The 24,624-nt window shown below is 46.7% G+C and overlaps 1 protein-coding gene across 5 annotated transcripts in view; it reads right to left on the bottom strand.

Moving 5' to 3' along the window:
• srgap1a (SLIT-ROBO Rho GTPase activating protein 1a) overlaps positions 1-24,624 on the bottom strand; it is a 290,700-nt gene that overhangs the window by 169,989 nt on the left and 96,087 nt on the right. The window lies entirely within an intron of this gene.

The raw sequence follows: 24,624 nt of genomic DNA, 5'->3' as shown, positions 1-24,624 counted from the left end.
ATACAATGCATCTTTATTCCAGCACCAACAGCAGACTTTGCTGTAAAAACAAGTCATACAATAAGGACTTTTGTATTTACCACATATGGTAAGGATTCCTGCCTGCGGTTCAACAATGTTAAAAACTGTGCAAGTTGTTAGATGCTACAAGCTCAATGTATTCATCCTGTAATCTGAGGAACAGCATAAAGCAATAGTCCTTTAACTATTTACTAGCAATTCTACTTTATAAAAAAAAATTCGCAATACAAAGTGCGTCAGCCGTGGCTCAGTGGGTAGCACTCTCGCCTCGGAGTCATAGAAACATAGAAGATAGGAGCAGGAGTAGGCCATTCGGCCCCTCAAGCCTGCTCCGCCATTCAATGAGATCATGGCTGATCATCCAAATTCAGTACCCGGTCCCTGCTTTCTCCCCATATCCCTTGATTCCTTTAGCCTTAAGAAATATATCTAACTCCTTCTTGAATATATTTAATGAATTGGCCTCAACTGCCTTCTGTAGTAGAGAATTCCACAGGTTCACCACTCTCTGGGTGAAGAAATTCCTCCTCATCTCTGTCCTAAATGGCTTACCCCTTTATCCTTAGACTGACCCCTGGCTCTGGACTCCCCCGCCATCGGGAACATCCTTCCTGCATCTAGTCTGTCTAGTCCTGTTAGAATTTTCTAAGTTTCAATGAGATCCCCTCATTCTTCAAAACTCCAGCGAATATAAGCCCAATCGACCCAATCTCTCCTCATATGTCATTCCTGCCATCCCAGGTATCAGTCTGGTGAATCTTCGCTGCACTCCCTCCATGGCAAGAACATCCTTCCTCAGATAAGGCGACCAAAACTGCACACAATACTCAAGGTGTGGTCTCACCAAGGCCCTGTACAACTGCAGCAAGACATCCTTGCTCCTGTACTCGAGCCCTCTCGCTACGAAGGCCAACATGCCATTTGCCTTCTTAACCGCCTGCTGCACCTGCATGCTTACCTTCAGCAACTGGTGCACAAGGACACCCAGGTCTCGTGGCACTTCCCCTTCTCCCAATCTATTGCCGTTATGTCTATGGTTATGTTTATGTTAATGTATTACAAGCCAAATGAATGTTGAATGTTTAAATGTCTTAATCTAAATGTACACTCTCGGGAGCCGCAAGCCTACATTTCGTTGTACTGCACTTGTGCACTAACAATGACAATAAAGTTGATTATGATTATGATTCAGAAGGTTGTGGGTTCAAGTTCCCACTCCAGAGACTCGAGCACAAAAATCTAGGCAACACTCCCATTGCAGTACTGAGGGAGTGCTGCACTGTCGGAGGTGCTGTCTTTCGGATGAGACATTAAACCGAGGCCCCGTCTGCTCTCTCAGGTGGACGTAAAAGATCCCATGGCACTATTTCGAAGAAGAGCAGGGGAGTTAGCCCGTGTCCTGGACAATATTTATCCCTCAAATCAACATCATTAAAAGAAACAGATTACCTGGTCACTATGGCATTGCTGTTTGTGGGAGCTTGCTGTGCACAAATTGGCTGCCGTGTTTCCCACATTACAACAGTGGCCACACTTCAAAAAGTACTTCATTGGCTGTAAAGCGCTTTGGGATGTCATGAAAGTCTTTCTTTAAAAGACCCACCCCACAGAGCAACAGATTATTTAGAAACACCCTCCTTTCAGAACTGACATTCTTATGGAGTGGAATAAAAGCTCAAATGAACTGCATTAAAAAAAAAATCAGGCATAAAATGTCAGCCAGTACGTTAAAACTGGCCACAATTGAAGCCAGTGTATTCACATTGGGAGTGGGGGGGGAGCCGTTTAGATCAATGTCAGGGCTTTCTGCTGACACTGTGAAAACTCGACAAAAAAGCTCCGGAATCAAAGAGTTTGCATTCAGTGGCACTCCTGCGAGGTAGAGCAGAGGGCGCAAGCCACGCCGTTGGCTAAGCAAGCATGGCACCATCATTCTCCGTTTGCCTTCAGCGAATCAAGTAAGTGGATCAACAAGAGCTGCTGACCAGAGAGTCTGGAACAATTGCTCGGAGCTGGTGATCACGGCAATGACACGTCCGTCAGATCATTAATGCTTCACGGTCACCACCTCGACAGACTTTCCCATTTAACTGGAGTAGGGGGGGGGGGGGGGGGAGTGGCTGTTTCTCTTGTTTTTATTTTATTTTATTTTATTTTTTTTAATTTTTTTTTAAGTGTTCAGGAATTAAATATTTGCATCTATGAAAACAACTTTTTATCCTGGAGGCTACAAAATGATGAACCCTCTTATTTTTTTGGAAAATATATACGAGATTCATAAAAGCTCCTGAACAGTCTTTTGCCGTTCTTACAATCAGCCTCAGCACCTCGTAATTTCAAGTAGAAATTCGGATCAGACTGGTAATTTGGAAGGGGCAGTCTGACTGTAATTCTTAAATGGACGTATTATAGCCGTTCTCCTTGGAACAGAGAAGGTTAAGAGGGGACTTAATAGAGGTGTTCAAAATAATGAGAGGTTTTGATAGAGTAAATGGGGGGAAAGACTATCCCCTCTGGCGAGTGAGGTCAATAAGCAGAGGTCAGATTCTAAATCATTGGCCAAAGATCGAGACGGGGAAATGAGGAGAATTTTTTCTCCACTCAGAGTTTTGTCGGGATCTGGAACGCTCGCCCTGAAAAGGTGGTGGAAGCTGATTCCATCAATAGTTTAAAAACAAGAGTCGGACAGGTGCTTGAAGACGAGGAACTTACAGGGTTACGGACATAAAGAAGGGATGTGAGACTGAGCACGACGGGCCGAATGGCCTCCTTCGGTGCTGTACGTTTCTATGAATCACCAGAATACCCCACCACACACTGTTCAGAAATAACTAGCCAGTCTCCGATGGTGGACATGGGGAGTCTAGGCTGTTGTGTATGTCCCTTTAAGGGAATAACTGGTCTTAGACTGCAATACTGGCAGTGACCACCCCTGTATAAAAGGCCCTAGCAGGCTTCTGTAGTTTCAGTTTCAAGCTGCCTCTTGTTCAGTAAAGTACCTGTTAAACTGTTCTCCTGAATTCCGTGTATTATTGAGGCGCGGACTTTACAGTGGCGACGAGTAAGTTCGAACTCACCTGCAGTGTGGCATCATCTCACGGGGATCTCGCCTGAAAGGAAGGTCCTGGAAGGTCGTAGTCTGAGCAACGGGCGTCGACTGAGGGCAACCGCCCAAAGAATCCATCGGTGTTTGGAGAATTGCGGGAGAGACTGTGGTTCCAGCGAATCGTGCTGGTAGCAGGTAGCGCGCTGACCCTTCCGGACTGCGGCGGGCTCAAGCGGCTCTACAAATCGGGCCGCGCAGCGTCGCCGGGAAAAGAAAACAAGAGAGAGAGGGTGGAGCGCACAGGGCGCGGTCGGTGCTCGAGAACAGGACAGCGGAGAGAAACTAAACGGGGGGGGGGGGGGGGGGGGGGAAGGAAAGCGAGACGCGCCGAAGCTGCGGGTCGCCGCCATTACCCCGTAGAACACTAGGAGCAGTGTGGCAGTAAGGGGAAGAAGCAAAAGCGCGGGAGGCGCCATTTTATCCCGTTGGGGAAGAAGCAAAAGCGCGGGAGGCGCCATTTTATTCCATTGGGGAAGAAGCAAAAGCGCGGGAGGCGCCATTTTAAATCGCCCAAGATGCCGAAAAGTGGCAGTATCACTGCTTTCGACAACGAGGTAGAAGACTGGACCACGTATGTGGAAAGAATTGAAGTGTACTGCAAGGCAAATGAGGTGGCTGATGGAAAGAGGGCGTCGGTATTATTAAATCTGATGGGTGCGAGTACGTACGGCCTATTGCGGAATTTAATTACCCCAGCTAAACCAATGGAGAAAAGTTTTGAGGAGATTGTTCATATCTTACAGGAACACCTAAGCCCTACACCACTGCTGATAGCAGAAAGATTCAAGTTCCATAAAAGAAACCAGCACAAAGATGAGAGCAATGCTGACTATCTTACGGAACTACGCAAGTTATCGAAGCACTGCCAGTTCGGAGCAGGACTGGCAGACACCTTACGGGATAAGTTTGTCTGCGGGCTCCAGAGTGAAGGAACCCAGAAACGACTACTTTCAAAAAAGGACCTGACGTTAGAACAGGCTTTCAGCGTGGCAGTATCCTACGAAGCAGCAGCACGGGGAGCTGCGGAAATACAACAGAAACCACAAGAATAGAGCGCTAACGAAATGGCGTATGGAGCCGAAAAGTGCTATCGCTGCAGCAGAACAACCCATGAGCAGAAGGACTGCTGGTTTAAAGACAAAATATGCAGGCAATGCGGGAAAATGGGACATATAGCAAGAGTCTGCAGGTCGGGAAAGAAGACCAACACGACAAGAACTACTAAGGAACAGTACAGGAAAGTAAAGAAACTGACAGATAGTAGTTCAGAAGATCAGGAGAGTGATAAGGACTCCGGGAGCAGGCGACTAAGTTGTTTAAAGTTACACAACGTGATCGCAAAAGAAGATCACCGAACCATTTGGGTCACCCTCATGATAGCAGGGTCCCCAGTGAAGATGGAATTGGACACAGGATCAGCCCTAACTGTCATGAATCGACGAGACTATGAGCAGCTATTCTCACACATACCCTTAAAGGACACGTCCATTGTATTGAAGACATACACGGGGCAAAAGGTCTACCCCAGAGGAAAAATAAGGGTGCCAGTTGAATATAACGGAAAGGAAACACAGAAACTATACATGTATATACTACGAGATGGAGGACCACCATTATTGGGACGGGAATGGATCCGAAGACTACAATTGGATTGGCATTCCATTCTGGCACTAACTGTGACTGACAAAAAAGATGATGACGTCGCACCTGGACGTCTGTCACAAATTCTATCTGACGCTGAAGAGGTGTTCCAACAAGGACTTGTGACTCTAAAAAGGAGTAAAGGCAACCATAAAGATTGAGGATAACGCAACCCCAAATTTTTCAAGGCCAGGCCGTTGCCATACGCGATACGCCCAGCTGTGGAAGCTGAACTGGAGAGTCTGGAGCGTTCGGGGGTGCTGTCTAAGGTGGACTGGAGCGAGTGGGCCACACCCATCGTTCCTGTAATGAAGAAAGCATTGAGCAGCACGCCTGGGGAGCCAAGGAAGGTTCGCATCTGTGGGGAGTTCAAGGTGACTGTGAACCCAGTCCTGCACACAGTACAGTATCCGCTTCTGCAGATAGAAGATATTTTCGCCTCACTATCTGGAGGGAAACGTTTTACAAAGATTGACCTGGCTCAAGCGTATCTACAAATGGAGGTGGAGGAAGCATCTAGGAAATACCTCACGATAAACACTCACAAAGGCCTTTACCAGTACAATCGACTGGTATTTGGGGTAGCATCGGCCCCGGCTATGTGGCAGAGGGCAATGGAACAAGTCCTGCAAGGGATCCCGGGGACCCAGTGTTATTTGGACGACATCCTGGTTACGGGTGAAAATGACAATGAACACCTTGCCAACCTGGAACAGGTGCTCACGAGATTGCAGGAATATGGGCTACGAGCCAACCGTCCCAAATGAGAGTTCTTCAAGAGACAAATCTCATATTGTGGCCACATGATTGATGAGGAAGGGTTGCATAAGTCGCCAGACAAGATTGAGGCTGTAGTCAAGGCTCCAGCACCAGAAAATGTGTCTCAACTGAGGTCGTTCCTCGGGTTGGTGAACTACTACCATAAGTTCTTGCCGAATTTATCTACAATTCTGCACCCACTGAACGCCCTCCTTCAAACTGGTGTAACATGGAAATGGAGTGATGAGTGTAAGCGTGCCTTTCAGGAATGTAAATGCCAAATCACTTCAAAAGAAGTATTGGCCCACTACAACCCAACACTACCGATTCGGTTGGCATGTGATGCGTCACCTTACGGCATTGGAGCGGTGCTGTCACACAAATTCCGTGACGGTTCAGAGAGGCCAATAGCCTTTGCATCGCGCTCGCTAACCTCAGCCGAGCGTAACTAAGCCCAGATTGACAGGGAGGCCCTCAGCCTGGTGTGGGGGGTGAAGAAGTTCAATCACTATCTGCACGGGCAGAAATTCACCCTACTGACTGATCATCAACCCCTGGTCTCAATTTTTAACCCAAAGAAGGGCGTTCCGGTGATGACGGCGCAACGGCTGCAAAGATGGTCACTTTTTCTAGGGGCACATCAGTATGACATAGAGCACAAAGGTACGAAACAGCATGGAAACGCTGATGGGCTGTCGCGCCTACCGTTGCCTACGGCGGAAGAAGCACCTGCAGTGGACCCTGTGGAGATATTCCATGCGACCATAGTCGAATGTTTGCCTGTTACAAACGCAAGTATTGAGAAGGAAACCCGAAATGACCCGACACTCTCTCGGGTCTATGATTTGACGGTGAAGGGATGGCCAGCATATGGCGACTCACTGTTGCCAGCATTCTCGCCAAGGAGGGAACAGCTGTCGGTGTGCCGGGGAACCTTGATGTGTGGATCCCGAGTGGTAATTCCACCCAAGTTGAGAGATAGAGTGCTCAATGAGCTTCACGAGGGTCATCTGGGAGGGGTAAAAATGAAGAGCCTAGCCAGGGCGTTTGTGTGGTGGCGGGGAATCGATAAAGAAATCGAGGATATGACCAAGAGATGCACAGGATGCCATAAGGTCCAAAACGCTCCACCACAGGCCCCGCTACATCCATGGGAGTGGCCCTCATCTCCATGGCAATGGGTACACATTGATTTCGCTGGTCCATTTATGGACTCAATGTTTCTAATCGCTGTGGACGCCCATTCGAAATGGCCAGAGGTCATTAAAATGTCCTCCACCACCACGGAGAAAACTATTGCAGTCCTAAGGACCATCTTCGCCAGGAATGGGTTGCCAGAACAGATCTGTTCCGACAATGGCCCACAGTTTGTGTCTGAGGATTTCCGGAGGTTCCTGAAGAATAATGGGGTGAAACATTACACATCTGCCCCATATCATCCAGCCACAAATGGATTGGCTGAGAGGTTTGTTCAGACCTTTAAAAAGGCCATAAAGGCAATGTATAATGACGACATACCACTGCAACACAAGGTGGATAACTTCCTGTTTGCTTACCGGAATGCGACACATGCAGTAACCAACCAAACTCCAGCCGTACTGTTTTTCAACCGGAGACTAAGATGTCGCTTGGATTTGCTCAAACCAAACATAAGACGAGATGTTGAGGATAAGCAGTTCCAGCACATAAATGAGAAGCCAACCAGGAGCTTCAAGATAGGGCAACCAGTCTTGGCCCACGACTACCGAACAGAAAAATGGCAGCCAGGCACGATATGCACACAGCAGGGACCACTAATGTACACAGCGGACGTTGGAGAGAGCATCGTGATACGCCATGCTGACCAGATTCTAGAGTCACAGGAACAAGCCAAACCTGTACCACAAGCATGTGCACCTGGTAATGAGCCCGAAGTACAGATTGCGTCTACCTCAGAAGCAGGGGTATTGGAAGCTGACGAACCAACCAATGACAATGAGCCAGAATTGACTCCACCGCCAGAACAGGATACTCGAGAAAGGCGCTATCCAGTCCGGATCAGGAAGTCTCCTCAAAGACTGAACTTATAAATGACTATTTCAGTTGATGTATATATTACTGAGAAAATTGTAATTGTAATTACTTATTATTTAGTTGTTAAATGAATGTTATGTACTGTTTATCTAAAAAGGGGAGGAATTGTTGTGTATGTCCCTTTAAGGGAATAACTGGTCTTAGACTGCAGTACTGGCAGTGACCACCCCTGTATAAAAGGCCCTAGCAGGCTTCTGTAGTTTCAGTTTCAAGCTGCCACTTGTTCAGTAAAGTACCTGTTAAACTATTCTCCCGAAGTCCATGTATTATTGAGGCGCGGACTTTACATAGGCCAAGTAGGAACGCTAGCATATGGGTAATGTTACTGGATGAGTAATCCAGAGGCCTGGACGAATAATCCGACGACAAGAGTTCAAATCCCACCACGGCAGCTGGGGAATTTAAATTCAGTTAATTAAATAAAAAGCTAGTCTCAGTAGCTTTTGACCATGAGAACCCACCTGGTTCACTAAAGTCCTTTAGGGAAGGAAATCTGCTGTCCTTACCCAGTCTGGATTATGTGTGACTCCAGACCCACAGCAATGTGGTTGACTCTTAACTGCCCTCTGAAATGGCCTAGCGAGACCACTCAAGGGGCAATTAGGGAATGGGCAATAAATGCTGGCCTTGCCAGCGACGCCCACATCCCGTGAATGAAGAAAGAATAAAGCAATTATCCCCACTCTCTCGCCCTGCTTCACATGAAGACGACACTTTTATTTTATTTATTCGTTCAAGGCATGTGGGTGTCGCTGCCAAGGCTAGCATTTACTGCCCATTCCCTAACTGCCCCTTGAGTGGTCTCGCTAGGCCATTTCAGAGGGCAGTTAAGAGTCAACCACATTGCTGTGGGTCTGGAGTCACATATAGGCCAGACCGGGTAAGGGCAGCAGATTTCCTTCCCTAAAGGACTTGTGAACCAGGTGGGTTCTTACGACAATCCGGTAGTTTCATGGTCAAAAGCTACTGAGACTAGCTTCTTATTCCAGATTTATTTAATTAACCAAATTTAAATTCCCCAACGTGTCCAGGACCCTGGATTACTAACCAGTCCAGTAACATAACCACTATGTTACCACACCCACTGAATTGTCTGTGCACTCTGATTGGATCAGAGTGCACAGACAATTCAGTCCCCATAATGAAGTCATAGATTCTGCTATTTTTAGCCAATACTTTGATTTTACATCATTACTACTTAGTTAAATAGAAAAAAGTTACAGCTATTTGGGAAGTGAGAAGTAGAATTGGTTGAAGTGGTCTTTGTCTTGTCCAATTCACACCAAAGCAAATTCAGTCCAACCTATGTTGCTCCCTCCCCCGCCCCACACCACCACCCCAATCAATAATGGTCCAAAAATCACTCCTCTCTGGCTCTGCTGACATTTTTCTATAATGGCAATTATGAAACCGGTCCAATCCTTGTGTCAACCCCATGCCACACATTTCTAAGTGACAAAAAGATAACTGGAATGCAGGCAATGCGCCAAGGACCAGGAAACAGGATAGAAATCCAAGCATTTACAAATGGTTTCCTGGGTTGACATTTCGTCGGCTAATCTCACCCAGCACCAAGTCCAGGGGGTCTGGCAGCACAACCCCGCCCGGTACCCAAAAGAGCAGGTCAGATAGGCAGGCCAAGTTGGCCTCCTGGTGGGGAAGGGTTACCTCCAGTTTTGGGGGCACGGTTGTCATTATTTTTGGTCATGCTTTTGTCTCAAACTTTTTTTTTTTTTAAATTCACTTATGGGATGTGGACGTCACTAGCAAGGCCAGCATTTATTGCCCATCCCTAGTTGCCCTCGAGAAGGTGGTGGTGAGCCGCCTTCTTGAACCACTGCAGTCCATGTGGTGAAGGTGCTCCCACAGTGCTGTTAGGGAGGGAGTTCCAGGATTTTGACCCAGCAACGATGAAGGATCGGCGATATACTTCCAAGTCAGGATGGTGTGTGACTTGGAGGGGAACTTGGAGGTGGTGGTGTTCCCATGCGCCTGCTGCCCTTGTCCTTCTAGTTGGAAGAGGTCGCGGGTTTGGGAGGTGCTACCAAAGAAGCCTTGGCGAGTTGCTGCAGTGGATCTTGTAGATGGTACACACTGCAGCCACGGTATGCCGGTGGTGGATGGAGTGAATGTTTAAGGTGGTGGATGGGGTGCCAATCAAACGGGCTGCTTTGTCCTGGATGGTGTCAGCATTTCTCACTGAACTTTGCTTATGTCCACTGTCATGCTGCAAGTACGGGTTCTGGGCATTAGGTGGTGGCGCGGAAGGAGTTTGATATTTTTCTCCCTATTCTGTTGCTATCTTGTATATTAAAAACCAACATGCATCAACTGACTGAGCACAACGCCAAGGGCCATGTACTAGTATAAGAAAATATTAATGAACCCAACACACTAGAATGCTATGACCAGATGTTGCCTTAACAGTAAGTATTGCAAGAGATTTTCATGGAAAATTTATATGCATACTATATTGTATATAAAATATACATGCACATATAAAATGTACGTACAGTTTAATATAATTTTAAAGGGTCTGCCATCACGATTAACTGAAATGCTTACGTACATAAGGGTAGATGTTGGAGAAATGCCATTGTGTCTTCATTCTAACATTCAGCATAAGCACTTCATAATTTCCAAACAGAATTGCTTGGAGCTGTACAGGCGGAGGAGCTGGGAGACGCAACTTTGAGGAATTGCAGCACCGCCACTGGCAGGAAGGTGCAATGACAGCGTGACGAGTTTACATAGGCACTTTCCATTCTAAATGCGGATATAGCAATTTACAATGGGGAAAAAATTGACACAAGAGTGCGAGAACAAGGTTTTGTAGGCAGGAAACTGCACACATATGCAAAAATTTCAATATATTATATAGAGCCAGTAGGCGGGTTATATCAAAATGGAAACAGATTCAATGAGTTTTTATATTACAACACCGGTGTCTGCTTTGCTGAGACATGCCCTTTGAAATCATTTTACATAAGGAATACAGCTAATAATTATTTTACAGTGGACAAAAATGCCAAACTAAAAAGTCAGGGCCATGAGCAGTGCTCCCCCAATTTTAAATTTGGGTGCGCGGTCCCTTTAATGGGCTGCGCAGCCCGTTCGAAGTTCTGCGCACGCGTGAAATTTCACATTGGGCCAGAAATTCAGGTCCCCACGGGTGCGTACGCACTGGGCACTCACCCGTAAGGTCAATGGAAGTGCCGGTTTCGTGCATGCACTGGAAACTGGAACTTCCGTTCCCTTGAAGGAAGGGGTTCGGCGGTCAAACGCATGCGCCGGAGAGGCAGCGCGTACGCCTGGAACTTCCGCTTTTTTCACAGGTTTTTCAGTGCGGGTAAGTCCCTAGCAGTTGCGCGTGGAAAAAGCAGGCGCAAGGCCTGTTTTTAACAAGGTAAGAGGTTAATTAAGTAAAATTAAAACATATTTTCCACAGGTTTATCATTTTAAAATACTTTGAAGAAAGGTAAGTTTCTTTTCAGCCCCGTTAAAAACTTTAATTGTTTCAAAAATTAACTATTTTAAACAAAAATTTTAATTTATGTAATTTATAGTTCTTTTAAAAATGTGATTTAAAAAAAAAAAAATTATTTGAAGTTTTACTTAGGTTTTGGGGCTGATCTCTATTCATAGATTTGACAGGTCTTCCTGTCAAATCTATGAATGGAGATTCCCTGCTCCGATTGGCTCGCCACGGCCCAAGTGATCCCAGGGGACGCTGCGAACTAACTGCGCCGCTGGGATACGCGAGCCCTGCGCGCCGGCAGCTGGAGGAGGCCTAGGATCGGAATCCCACATGGGCCCACGTTATGTAAGTGCAAGTTGGGGGCTTGCGCCCGCAGGAAGCCTCCAACCCGAATTTCTGGCCCAATGGAAAAGCTGGTCCCGGGCTGTGGAAACATTGACCATGAGCCTTTAGAGAAAAGCCAAACACAAAACATCTTTCGCAGTCAGTTAATGACACCGCATAAATTTCACTTTTCGCGAGTGCATCAGCATTTCACACAAAGATTACCACAAAAAAAAAATCATTGTAGCCTACCAGCAGTTATTCCAATTTTAACTTATTAACTGATAACTGCATTAGAGTCCGGGAGTTCTATCCCTCCTGACTTTCCAAGTGCCCTGGATCACTGTCACAGTCGGCTTTATTTAGCAGGATTGGTAACAGTTGTAACCATGTTAGTGAGCTTTAGCCTGACATCTAATATTACAGAATGGAATCCTTTAAAGAGAAAGTAGCAAGGATTACTGCTCCTTCCATGGACATTTCATCAGCCTGAATCACAAAAAAAAGGCAACATTCTGTTGCATCAGCTATTCCTCTGAAAACAGTTTTTTTTTAAAAATTTGTTCTCAGGATGTGGGCACCATTGGCAAGGCCGGTATTTATTGCCCATCCTTGACTGACCGAGAAGGTGGCGGTGAGCCAAGTTCTTGAACCGCTGCGGTCCGCGTGTTGAAGGTACACCCACACAGTGCTGTTAGGGAGGGAGTTTCAGGATTTTGGTCCTTTTTGAAAGCACAGAGATATATTTCCAAGTGTGACTTGGAGGGGAACTTGAAGGTGGTGGTGTTCCCATGCGCCTGCTGCCCTTGTCCTTCTAGGTGGAAGAGGCCGCGAGTTTGGGAGGTGCTGCCGAAGAAGCCTTGGCGAGTTGCAGCAGTGCATCTTGTAGATTGTACACACTGCAGCCACGGTACGCCAGTGGTGGAGGGAATGAATGTTTAAGGTGGTGGATGGGGTCCTGATCAAGCGGGCTGCTTTGCCCTGGATGGTGTCGAGCTTCGAGTGTTGTTGGAGCTGCACTCATCCAGGCATTATTTCCCTCAGCAGTTTTGTGGAGGTGATAATTACATTAACTCGGAGCTCTGAACATCAAAAAATTCATATTTGTCAAAAGTGAGAAAGACCTCAAGCAATCGCAGGTGCAGATGTGGTGGGCCAAATGGCCTTCTTCTGTGCTGTATTATTCTATGATTCTATGAATCTGCATGATTTTTGTTAGTGGTGTACAGTACACAACCGGACAAAACCTAATGATACCAAGGACTGGGCAACTTAAAAGTCTCCTGTTCTGAGGAAGGATATACTTGCCTTGGAGGCGGTGCAACAAAGGTTCACTAGATTGATTCCTGGGATGAGAAGGTTGTCCTATGAGGAGAGATTGAGTAGATTGGGCCGATACTCTCTGGAGTTTAGAAGAATGAGAGGTGATCTCATTGAAACATACAAGATTCTGAGGAGGATTAACAGGGTAGATGCTGAGAGATTGTTTCCCTGGCTGGAGAGTCTAGAACTAGGGGGCATAGTTTCAGGATAAGGGGTCGGTCATTTAAGACTGAGAAGAGGAGGAATTTCTTCACTCAGAGGGTTGTTAATCTTTGTAATTCTCTACCCCAAGGGGCTGTGGAGGCTGAATCGTTGAGTATATTCAAGGCTGAGATCGATTGATTTTTGAACTCCAGGGGAATCAAGGGATATGGGGATAGGGCGGGAAAGTGGAGTTGAGGTCGAAGATCAGCTATGATCTTATTGAATGGCGGAGCAGGCTCGAGGGGCCATATGGTCGACTCCTGCTCCTAATTCTTATGTTCTTAAAGTTTACCTTTTCAGCTCGATCACTGAGTAGCATTGGTTTAGCCATGAGACAGGAGAGAAAGAGGATGACGAGTACACATAGACTGAGATAAAAGGACAGGCAGCTAATCTAGTTCTCCATAGGGTCACTTCAGGGAGACATACTCGGACCATTTTCATTCTGGGGTACCAGTGCATAGTAACAAGAGACAGCTCCACGTAGGTCAACCTGTCGTCCTGGATGAGGGGTGAAACACTGTCGTAGGTTTGGAAAGGGTAGGAAGCCAAATGTGAACAAGATAAAACAAACTGATCTGATTAATGGTTGAATTAAATTTCATGTAGAGGGGATGGAAAACAGTGGATTAGAACAATGTCCTTTAACCATTGGGACACAGATTCAAATGCAGGCCGGGCTGGTAGGATAAACCTCTTCTCGCCCTCTCGGCTACAAAGTGCTACTACTACTGCTACAACACCTTTAACGTAGTAAAATGTCCCAAGGCACTTCGCAGGAGCGTTATCAAAGAAAATTTGATAGTGAGCCACTTAAGGAGATATTAGGGCAGGAAGAGGTAGATTTTATGGAGCGTTTTAAAAGGAGAGGCGGAGAGATTTACGGAGGGGAAATCCAGAGCTTAGGGCCTTGGCAGTTGAAGGCACGGCCACCAATGGTAGAGCAATTCAAAATCGGGGATACTCAAGAGGTCAGAGTTAGAGGAGCACAGATATCTCGGAGGGTTGCGGAGCTGGAGGAGATTAGGGAGATAGGGAGGGATTTGAAAACAAGGACGAAAATGAGTCCACCTTGGGTGTCAGCCTTGGCACAATGGTAAGCAGTCTCTTCTTAGAATGTTGTTTGTGTCTTTTCTCTCTCCCCCACATGGCAGCTGTCTTTCATTCTGCCAGCGCAATTTACACTTCATCTAGAGCCCATCCTTTGTTTCTTAACCTGTTCCATTACCATCTCCTCTCGCCTTGAATATCTCTTAATGTCTCTTAACCTCTCCTGCCTTCTATCCTATCACAGACCTTCCCTTTTGTTCTTTCATCCCCTCCCCCATTTCCCAGCCTCTACACTTGCTTAAAAATCTGTTCTGATGAAAGGTCATGACCTGAAACGTTAACTCGGTTTCTCTCTTCATAGATGCTGCCTGACCTGAGGATCTCCAGCATTTTCTCTCTTTATTTCAGATTTCCAGCATCTGCCGTATTTTCTTTGTCTTCTTAGAAGGTCATGGGTTCAAGTTCCACTCCAAATACTTGAACACATAATCCAGGTTGGCACTTCAGTGCAGTACTGAGGGAGCTCAGTCAAAGGTGCCATCTTGTTGTAGAGACGGTAAACCGTGGCTCCGTCTGTATGTTCAGCAAGCGAAAGATCGATCCCATGGCACTATTACAAGAAGAGCGGTGAAGGGGGCTCTCTCCGGGGTCCTGGCCTACATTTATCCCTCGGCCAATAGCACCAAAACAGATTAGCTGGTGAAAGATCTCACTGCTGTTTGTGGGATCTTGCTGTTCATGAATACCACCTTTTACAATCTCAGGACGTCCCAAAGCGCTTTACAGCCAATGAAGTATTTCTGAAGTGTAGTCACTGTTGTCATGTAGCAAACGTGGCAGCCAATCTGTGCACAGCAAGCTCCCACAAACAGTAATGTGATAATGACCAGATAATCTGTTTTTGTTGGTTAATGCTAGTCACTAGCTGACATGAATCAGTCAGTCATTCATGAAAGAAAGACTTATGAAATAATACTGAGCGGCCTGCGGGTGGCGCTGTCCAGGGAGAGTATAAATACTCGGGCACGGGCCCAGCTTGCTCAAGACATTAACAGGAACTAGTGAAGGACACAACTAGACCTCCATGTTGTAAAACATTTGATTAAAGCTTTGTTTAATGCTTAGACCAAGTGCCTAGTAGTTTTCTTACGTCACTAGCTAATCCGTTTAATGATGCTAGAGGAGGGATAAATATTGGCCAGTACACCGGGGAGAACTCCCCTGCTCTTACATAGCATTAACAGCACAGAAACAGGCCATTCAGCCCTACTGGTCCATGCCGGTGTTTATGAGCCTCCTCCCAGATCACTTCATCTAACCCCATCATATCCTTCTACTCCTTTATCCCTCATGTGTTTATTGAGTTTCCCCTTAAATGCATTTGTGCTATTCGCCTCAATCTTCTTCGAAAATAGTGCTGTGAGATCTTTTACATCCATCTGAGAGGACTGACAGTCCCTCGGCTTAATGTCTCAGCCGAAAGAACAGTTTAGTGCTCGCTCAGTACTGAAGTGTCAGCCTGGATTATGTGCTCAAGTCCCTGCACTTGCACTACCCACAACCTTCTGACTCAGAGGCAAGGGAATGTAGCCAGGCAAGTGGTAGAAGTGTCAGTAGGAGAGCATTTTGGTGACAGTGACCATAATTCAGTGAGATTTAAGGTAGTCATGGAAAAGAACAAAGATGGACCGGAAATACAGGTTCTAAATTGGGGGAAGGCCGATTTTAATATGATAAGGCAGGATCTGGTCAAAGTGGACTGGGATCAGCTACTTGTAGGAAAATCCACATCAGAGCAGTTTGAGTCTTTCAGAAAGGAAATAGAGAGAGTACAGCACCAACATGTTCCCGTAAAGGTGAAGGGTGGGACCAACAAGTCCAGGGAACCCTGGATGTCAAGGGATATACAAGAACGGATTAGGAAAAAAAGGAGGCTTTTGGCAGATACAAAGGATGAAAAACAGTGGAAGCCCTAGAGGAGTATAGAAAGTGGTACTTAAAAAAGAAATTAGGAGAGCGAAGAGGGGGCATGAAAAAACACTGGCGGGCAAAATAAAGGAAAATCCCAAGGTGTTTTCTCAGTATATTAAGGGCAAGAGGATAACCAGGGAAAGTGTAGGGCCCATTAGGGACCAAAGTGGCAATCTGTGTGTAGAGCCGGAAGGTGTAGGCGAGGTTTTAAATGAATATTTAGCATCTGTGTTCACTATGGAGGAGGACGATGTAGGCATAGAAATCAGGCAGGGGGATTGTGATATACTTGAACAAATTAGTATTGAGGGGGGAGGAGGTACTAGCGGTTTTAGTGGGCTTAAAAGTGGATAAATCCCCAGGCCCAAACGAGATGTATTCCAGGCTGCTGTGTGAGGCAAGGGAGGAGATTGCAGGGGCTCTGACACAAATTTTCAGAACCTCTCTGGCCACAGGGGAGGTCCCAAAGCCTGGAGGACAGCTAATGTAGTACCATTATTCAAGAAGGGTAGTAGGGGTAAACCAGGGAATTACAGGCCAGTGAACCCAACATCAGTGGTAGGGAAATTATTGGAAAAATTCTGAGGGACAGAATTAGTCTCCACTTGGAGTGGCAAGGATTGTCAGCATGGCTTTGTCAGGGGGAGATCATGTCTAACCAATTTGATTGAATTTTTCAAGGGGGTGACTAGGTGTGTGAATGAGGGTAGTGCAGTTGATGTAGTCTACATGGACTTCCATGAGGGACTTTGTCAAAAGCCTTACTGGAGACTGGTCAAGAAGGTAAGAGCCCATGGGATCCAGGGCAATTTGGCACATTGGATCCAAAATTGGCTCAGTGGCAGGAGGCAGAGGGTGATGGTCGAAGGTTGTTTTTGTGACTGGAAGCCTGTATCCAGTGGTGTACCGCAGGGATCGGTGCTGGGTCCTTTGTTGTTTGTTGTGTACATTAATGATTTAGATATGAATGTAGGAGGTATGATCAGTAAGTTCGCAGATGACACGAAAATTGGTGGAGTGGTAAATAGCGAGGAGGGAAGCCTCAGGCTACAGGACGATATAGACGGGTTGGTCAGAACAGTGGCAAATGGAATTTAACCTTGAAAAGTGTGAGGTGATGCATTTTGGGAGGACTAACAAGGCAAGGGAATACACAATGAATGGTAGGATCCTAGGAAGGACAAAGGAACCTTGGTGTGCATGTACATAGATCCCTGAAGGCAGCAGGACAGGTAGATAAGGTGATTAAAAAGGCATATGATATACTTGCCTTCATTAGCCGAGGCATAGAATATAAGAGCAGGGAGGTTATGATGGAGCTGTACAAAACACTAGCTAGGCCACAGCTGGAATAGTGTGTGCAGTTCTGGTCGCCACACTATAGGAAGAATGTGATTGCATTGGAGAGGGTGCAGAGAAGATTCACCAGCATGTTACCTGGGCTGGAGCGCTTCAGCTATGAAGAGAGACTGGACAGGCTGGGGTTGTTTTCCTTCGACAAGAGAAGGCTGAGGGGGGACCTGATTGAGGTGTACAAAATTATGAGGGGCATAGATAGGGTAGATAGAAAGGAACTTTTCCCCTTAGTAGTGGGGTCAATAACCAGGGGGCATAGTTTCAAGGTAAGGGGCAGGAGGTTTAGAGGGGATCTGAGGAAAAACTTTTTCACCCAGAGGGTGGTTGGAATCTGGAACTCACTGCCTGAAAGGGTGGTAGAGGCAGGAACCCTCACAACATTCAAGAAGCATTTAGATGAGCACTTGAAACGCCATAGCATACAAGGCTACGGACCAAGTGCTGGAAAATGGGATTAGAATAGACGGGGCTTGATGGCCGGCGCAGACACAATGGGCCGAAGGGCCTCTTTCTGTGCTGTATAAATCTATGACTCTAAGAGTGCTACCCACTGAACCACGGTGAAAACTGTTGTTATGCAAACGTGGGAGCTAAATCCACAACTCTGCTCTCAGTAGGTCTCTGTAAGAAGGCCAACGAGACCGACACCCTGGTTCGACTGTAACAATGAGTGCGCGGCCCTGGGTGGTCATTCTTCCGACACGGGATGCAGCGTCACGTGTTGGAGTACGAAGTGCACCTGAGTGCCTAAAAAGGGAGAGGACGGAAAGATAAAATAAACCATCTGCTTTTCAGCACAAACATCCCTCTCCTTGAGGACAAAAATAGAAAAGCGTAAAATTATCACACAATATTTAGCAAAATGAAACCTGGCAGCACAGCAGTCCATATCATGCGGTGAGCACCAGTGTCCCTGCAATCAAGCCTGGCATTCATCACTATCCATCACGACATCTCCTGCCAGCGCTTAAAAAAAAAACACACTTGCTGAAAATAGAATAAACGTGTTTATTCAATGAATTCCACCTGCATATATTGCACAGAACACTGATTAGAGGATTCTTCAAGGGCACACTATATCTCGGGGTTTAGATGATGCTCAAAGTTCTTGAACTTCTCTTTTTATGAGGTAACCTTGGTGCTACACTTGTAACACAATCGAGCCAGAGTGAGAGTGAGGGAGCGGGAGCAGAAGAGTAGGAAAGAAGGTGAGGGGTGGGGAGAAAAGGAGAGAGACAGAAGGGCAGAGGGAGGGAGGGAGAAGGAAAGATGGAGGGAAGAGGACAGAAGGAAGGCAAGGTCGAGGGCATGTTATCATCACCCAACTCTATACCCACCACTCCCGCTTTAAATCCCATTCAATTTGGTTTTCGCCTTGCCCACTGCACGGAGACTGCTCTCGTCAAAATCGCCAATGACATCTTTTGACTGGTGACTGTGACGCGCTATTCCTCTTCATCCTCCTTGACCTCTGTGCAGCGTTTGATACAGTCGACCACGCCATCCTTCTTCACGGTCTCTCCTCTGAGACCTGCCTCCGTGGCATTGCCCGGGTCCGGTTCCTTCCCGCCTGTCCCAGTGCTGTCAACGTAGCTCCTGAAATGGATTTTCAACACACCCAGTTAGGGTCACATCAGGTGTGCCCCCTGGTTCCGTCCACGGCCTCCTCCTTTTCTTATATACATGCTGCCCCAGCTTCATCATTCTGCTACCACTCTTGATTCCTCAGCCACCACTGTTCTGTCCGATTGATTCCCCGATATGAAGTCCTAGATGAGCAAGCATTTTCTCTAACTCAACATCAAGACCAAAGCCATCGTGTTCGGCACCTACCAAAAGTGCCACACGTCAGCTCCCAACTCCCTCTCTCTTTCTGACAGGGCATAATATCGGTGTCCTACTTGACTGAGCTGAGCTTCAAATTCAACATCCTTGCCATCACCGAGACTACTCATTGTCCACCTTTGCTCACCTCCATTCCTACCTCACCCCCTCTGCCGCTGAAATGCCTTTGTCCCCTCTAGACTCTATAAATTCAATGCTCTTCTTGTGACCTCCCAAATTCTGTCCTTTACAAATTTCAACCTGCCCAAAATGCTGACGTCTGTATCCTATTCTGCACTAAGTGCCGTTGCCCTATTACACCCATGCTCGTACATCATGCACTGCTTCCCAATCCTCCCAAGCAGAAATGACAAAATGCCTATCTACAGATATTCCCATGGCATCAGCCCTCCCTACCTCTGCAACCCCGTTGAGCTCCAAGTTGCTCTGCTCTCCGACTCTGGCCTCCTCTGCACGTCTCTCTCTTCAGCTCCACCAGCAGCAGAACCGTCAGCTGTTTGGGGTCCCAGCATTTTGAAATATTTTTTATGTCCCCTCTGCCTCGCTATCTCTTTACCCTTCTTCAAAAGCCTCCTGAAAACATACCCTCGTTGATCTTACGGTCAGGCACCTCCCCTAATCCTCCTTCCTCCAGTTATTTCTACCTTTGCAAAGTCCTTTTGTTACTTAAAAAGGTGCTATCTAAGGGCATGCAAAAATGTTGTTGTGATTTAGGAGGAAAGAGGGAGGGAGAAATATGGAAGATGGGAGAAGAGAAGATAGCAGGAGGTGGAAAGGGCAGGAGAGGGAGCTGGCACAGACTGGGGGGGGGGGGGGGAAGAAGAGGCTAACGGCAGGGGGGGGGGGCGGAGGGAGGGAGAAGAAGAGGCGCTCGGGGAAAGAGGAAGAAGCAGTGAGGAGGTATTTCCTGTTGCACAATGGCAGCACCCACAATCCAAAACTAATGCACGTGTTTGAGCAAGACATTAAATCACAAAACAGTAGCTTCATAAATATTCCAGTTATGAATCACTATTAGACTTCATGAATCACTATTAGACTTCATGAATCACCCTTGAACCAGCTCAATTGTTAGCATTTCCCAATGTCAAATCTATACCAGGCACCAGCAACCGATGTACAAGAAGTCCCCCCATGGCAGGACATTGAACCACAGCATTTTTTATAAATGAAAATAAAAATTTAGAAGAATTTAAAGTATCTCATCTTTAAAGATCTCAACATATTTTCAAATGATTATATATATTTTAAACCCACAATCTCATTAAAAAGGCGTGCGCGCATGCGTCATATAAATACAATACATGACAGAAGTGGTAGATCACTCGGTTTAATGACTGTGAGTCAATCTACAAGTTACGTAACCCGAAAGCAGCACGGTAATCAAGTCCCAAGGTCTCTCTTTGTGGTCAATCACTCAGCATCTTACCACTTCCTCAGCTTCCCTGACTGGTTAAATGCATTGTTTGATGTGGTACGGAGCCATGCAGACCAGATCCAATGTGAACCTGGGCCTGAGGCAGTGTTAGTTGACCTCAACTGTGAGAAACAGAGACGGTGTAAATAATTGACCTTACTATCTCTGGGTGGGGGGAAAAAGGGGGTTTAAAAATAAATATCCCACAGCCAGCGAGCTGCCTCACTGCAGATCATTATTGAATGACCCCTGCTGGGTGTGCGTAGATGTTAGATGTCATGGGGAAAAAGCTGGGGGGTGTGGGACTCAGTTGGAGAGCTCTTTCAAAGAGCCGGCACAGGCACGATGGGCCGAATGGCCTCCTTTTTGTGCGGTAAAATTCTATGATTCAAAGACAGGACCAAGGCCAGCTTCGAAGCCCAGTGTTAAGTGGATAACTGGTACTCGCTGGCTCGGCTCAAACTCAACGAATAGCCAGTAAGAACCGGGCAAGGTACTGAGGAGAACCCAATGCCTGTAGAACTCTACCTTCACTCTACCTTGGTGTCAGCCATGGCTCAGTTGATAGCATTCTCGCCCGAGTCAGAAGGTCGTGGGTTCAAGCTCCACTTTAGAGACTATAGCACAAAATCTAGGCCGACACTCCCAGTGCAGTACTGAGGGAGCGCTGCACTGTCTGAGGTGCCGTCTTTCAGATGAGACGTTAAAACCGAGGCCCAGTCAGCTCTCAGGTGGACGTAAAAGATCCCGTGGCACTATTTTCAAGCAGAGCAGGGGGAGTTATCCCTGGTGTCCTGCCCAACACATGTCCCTCAACCAACATCACCTTATCTGAGGAAGGATGTTCTTGCCATGGAGGGAGTGCAGCGAAGATTCACCAGACTGATACCTGGGATGGCAGGAATGACGTATGAGGAGAGATTGGGTCGATTAGGCTTATATTCGCTCGAGTTTAGAAGAATGAGAGGGGATCTCATTGAAACTTATAAAATTCTAACAGGACTAGATGCAGGAAGGATGTTCCCGATGGCAGGGGAGTCCAGAACCAGGGGTCACAGTCTAAGGACTGAGATGAGGAGGAATTTCTTCACCCAGAGAGTGGTGAACCTGTGGAATTCTCTACCAGAGAAGGCAGTTGAGGCCAATTCATTAAATATATTCAAGAAGGAGTTGGATATATTTCTTAAGGCTAAAGGGATCAAGGGATATGGGGAGAAGGCAGGGACAGGGTACTGAATTTGGATGATCAGCCATGATCTCATTAAATGGCGGAACAGGCTTGAGGGGCCGAATGGCCTACTTCTGCTCCTATCTTATAAATATGTGAAAAGAAAAAGATTGGTGAAGTCAAGCGTAGGTCCCTTGCAGTCAGAATCAGGGGAATTTATAATGGGGAACAAAGAAATGGCAGACCAATTAAATATATACTTTGGTTCTGTCTTCACAAAGGAGGACACAAATAACCTCCCAAAGATGTCAGGGAACATAGGGCCTAATGAGAGGGAGGAACTGAAAGAAATCAGTATTTGTAGGGAACTGGTGTTAGGGAAATTGATGGGATTGAAGGCCGATAAATCCCCAGGGCCTGATGGTCTACATCCCAGGGTACTTAAGGAAGTGGCTGTAGCGGTTCGTGTAGATTGCCACTAAATAAGAGAGTTTGACTTTGACGAACTATTAACAAGTTGTTTATTTACAGGAACAGACTAATTACATCAGGTAAGATGGCTGACTGTAGGAGCATCGTGGTATAGGTCTTGTCCCAGTGGGGACTCCATGAGGACTGAGTTCGCAGTCCTGTGGAGAGCGTGATGACGTCATCACGTTGTTCGTGTTTCCCGTGCTTAGGGTGTCACGTGATGCGCGTCGTTGGCCGTTGAGGCCGAAGTCGCAAGGCCGGGCTGTGCCGGTGCTTGCCGCGGGAGCGGAAGATCGCGTCGCTCCCGTCGGCTGGCCGTTGAGGCCGAAGACACTAGGCCGGGCTGTGCCGGCGGCCATCCTGGAAGGCCGAGTCGGGCCAGCAGCCGCCGCACGCACGTCACGTCGTACGTGACGTGACATCAGCGCGCTAGGGCGCGTCTTAAAGGGGCAATGGCCCCCAACAGGTAAGTTAAAAGGGCAACGGCCCCAAAAGGTAAGTTAAACATACAGTAAGGTAAGTTAAAGGGAATTATGTGTCTTTATGTAAGGTACAACCGGTGGTACCGCCACATGGCCCTTGAAATAGTAGATGCATTGCTGGTCATCTTCCAAAATTCGATAGACTCCGGAACAGTTCCCATTGATTGGAGGGTAGCTAATGTTACCCCACTATTCAAAAAAGGTGGTAGAGAGAAAACGGGGAATTATAGACTGGTAAGCCCGACATCGGTAGTGGGGAAAATGCTAGAGTCCATTATAAAAGATGTAATAGCAGAGCACTTGCAAAACAGTGACAGGATCGGACAAAGTCAACATGGATTTACAAAAGGTAAATCATGCTTGACTAATCTTCTGGAATTTTTGAGGATGTAACTGGTAGAATAGATAAGGGAGAACCAGTGGATGTGGTGTATTTGGACTTTCAGAAGGCTTTCGATAAGGTCCCGCAAAAGAGATTAGCATGTAAAGTTAAGGCACATGGGATTGGGGGCAAGGTACTGACTTGGATAAAGAACTGGTTGGCAGACAGGAAGCAAAGAGTTGGAATAAACGGCTCTTTTTCCGAGTGGCAGACAGTGACTAGTGGGGTACCGCAGGGATCGGTCCTAGGAAATGCGAGGTTATCCACTTTGGTGGCAAAAACAGGAAGGCAGATTATTATCTGAACAGCAATAGATTGGGAGAAGGGGAAGTACAACGAGACCTGGGTGTCCTTGTGCACCAGTCGCTGAAGGTAAGCATGCAGGTGCAGCAGGCGGTTAAGAATCACAGAATCACAGAAACCCCACAGTGCAGATAGAGGCCATTCGGCCCATCGAGCCTGCACCGACACATATCCCACCCGATCCGCGTAACCCCTACACCAACACATATCCCACTCTATCCCCGTAACCCCATGTATTTAATCACCCTAACACTAAGAGTCAATTTATCATAGCCAATCAACCTAACCCGCACATCTTTGGAAGGCAAATGGTATGTTGGCCTTCATAGCGAGAGGGTTTGAGTACAAGAACAAGGATGTCTTGCTGCAGTTGTACAGGGCCTTGGTGAGACCACACCTTGAGTATTGTGTGCAGTTTGGGTCGCCTTATCTGAGGAAGGATGTTCTTGCCATGGAGGGAGTGCAGCGAAGATTCACCAGACTGATACCTGGGATAGCAGGAATGACGTATGAGGAGAGGTTGGGTCGATTGGGCTTATACTCGCTGGAGTTTAGAAGAATGAGAGGGGATCTGATTGAAACTTATAAAATTCTAACAGGACTAGACAAACTGGATGCAGGAAGGATGTTCCCGATGGCTGGGGAGTCCAGAACCAGGGGTCACAGTCCAAGGATAAGGGGTAAGCCATTTAGGACAGAGATGAGGAGGAATTTCTTCACCCAGAGAGTGGTGAACCTGTGGAATTCTCTACCACAGAAGGCAGTAGAGGCCAATTCATTAAATATATTCAAGAAGGAGTTGGATATATTTCTTAAGGCTAAAGGGATAAAGGGATATGGGGAGAAGGCAGGGACAGGGTACTGAAATTTCATGATCAGCCATGATCTCATTGAATGGCGGAGCAGGCTCGAGGGGCCGAATGGCCTACTCCTGCTCCTATCTTCTATGTTTCTATGTATCACTAAAATCAGATTATCTGGGTCGTTATCACATTGCTGTTTGTGGGAGCTTGCTGTGCGCAAATTGGCTGCCACGTTTCCTACATTACAAACAGTGACTGCATTTCAAAGAGTACTTCATTGGCTGTTATGCGCTTTAGGGCGTCTTGAGGTTGTGTAAGGCGCTATATAAATGCAAGTCTTTCTCCCAGTAGGAATAATGCAACACACTTTCCACCTAAAAAAGATCTTCGGTCCTCAAAAGGTTACTAATTACCATACAGTGGGTACAACTATGCAAACAACTGTAG

The sequence above is a fragment of the Somniosus microcephalus genome, chromosome 16 (assembly GCF_052327205.1).
Source record: "Somniosus microcephalus isolate GS21.2 chromosome 16, FLI_Smic_1.0, whole genome shotgun sequence".
Lineage (NCBI taxonomy): Eukaryota > Metazoa > Chordata > Chondrichthyes > Squaliformes > Somniosidae > Somniosus > Somniosus microcephalus.
The sequence above is the reverse complement of the archived record's forward strand: the minus strand, read 5'-3'. Positions and strand labels throughout refer to the sequence as shown.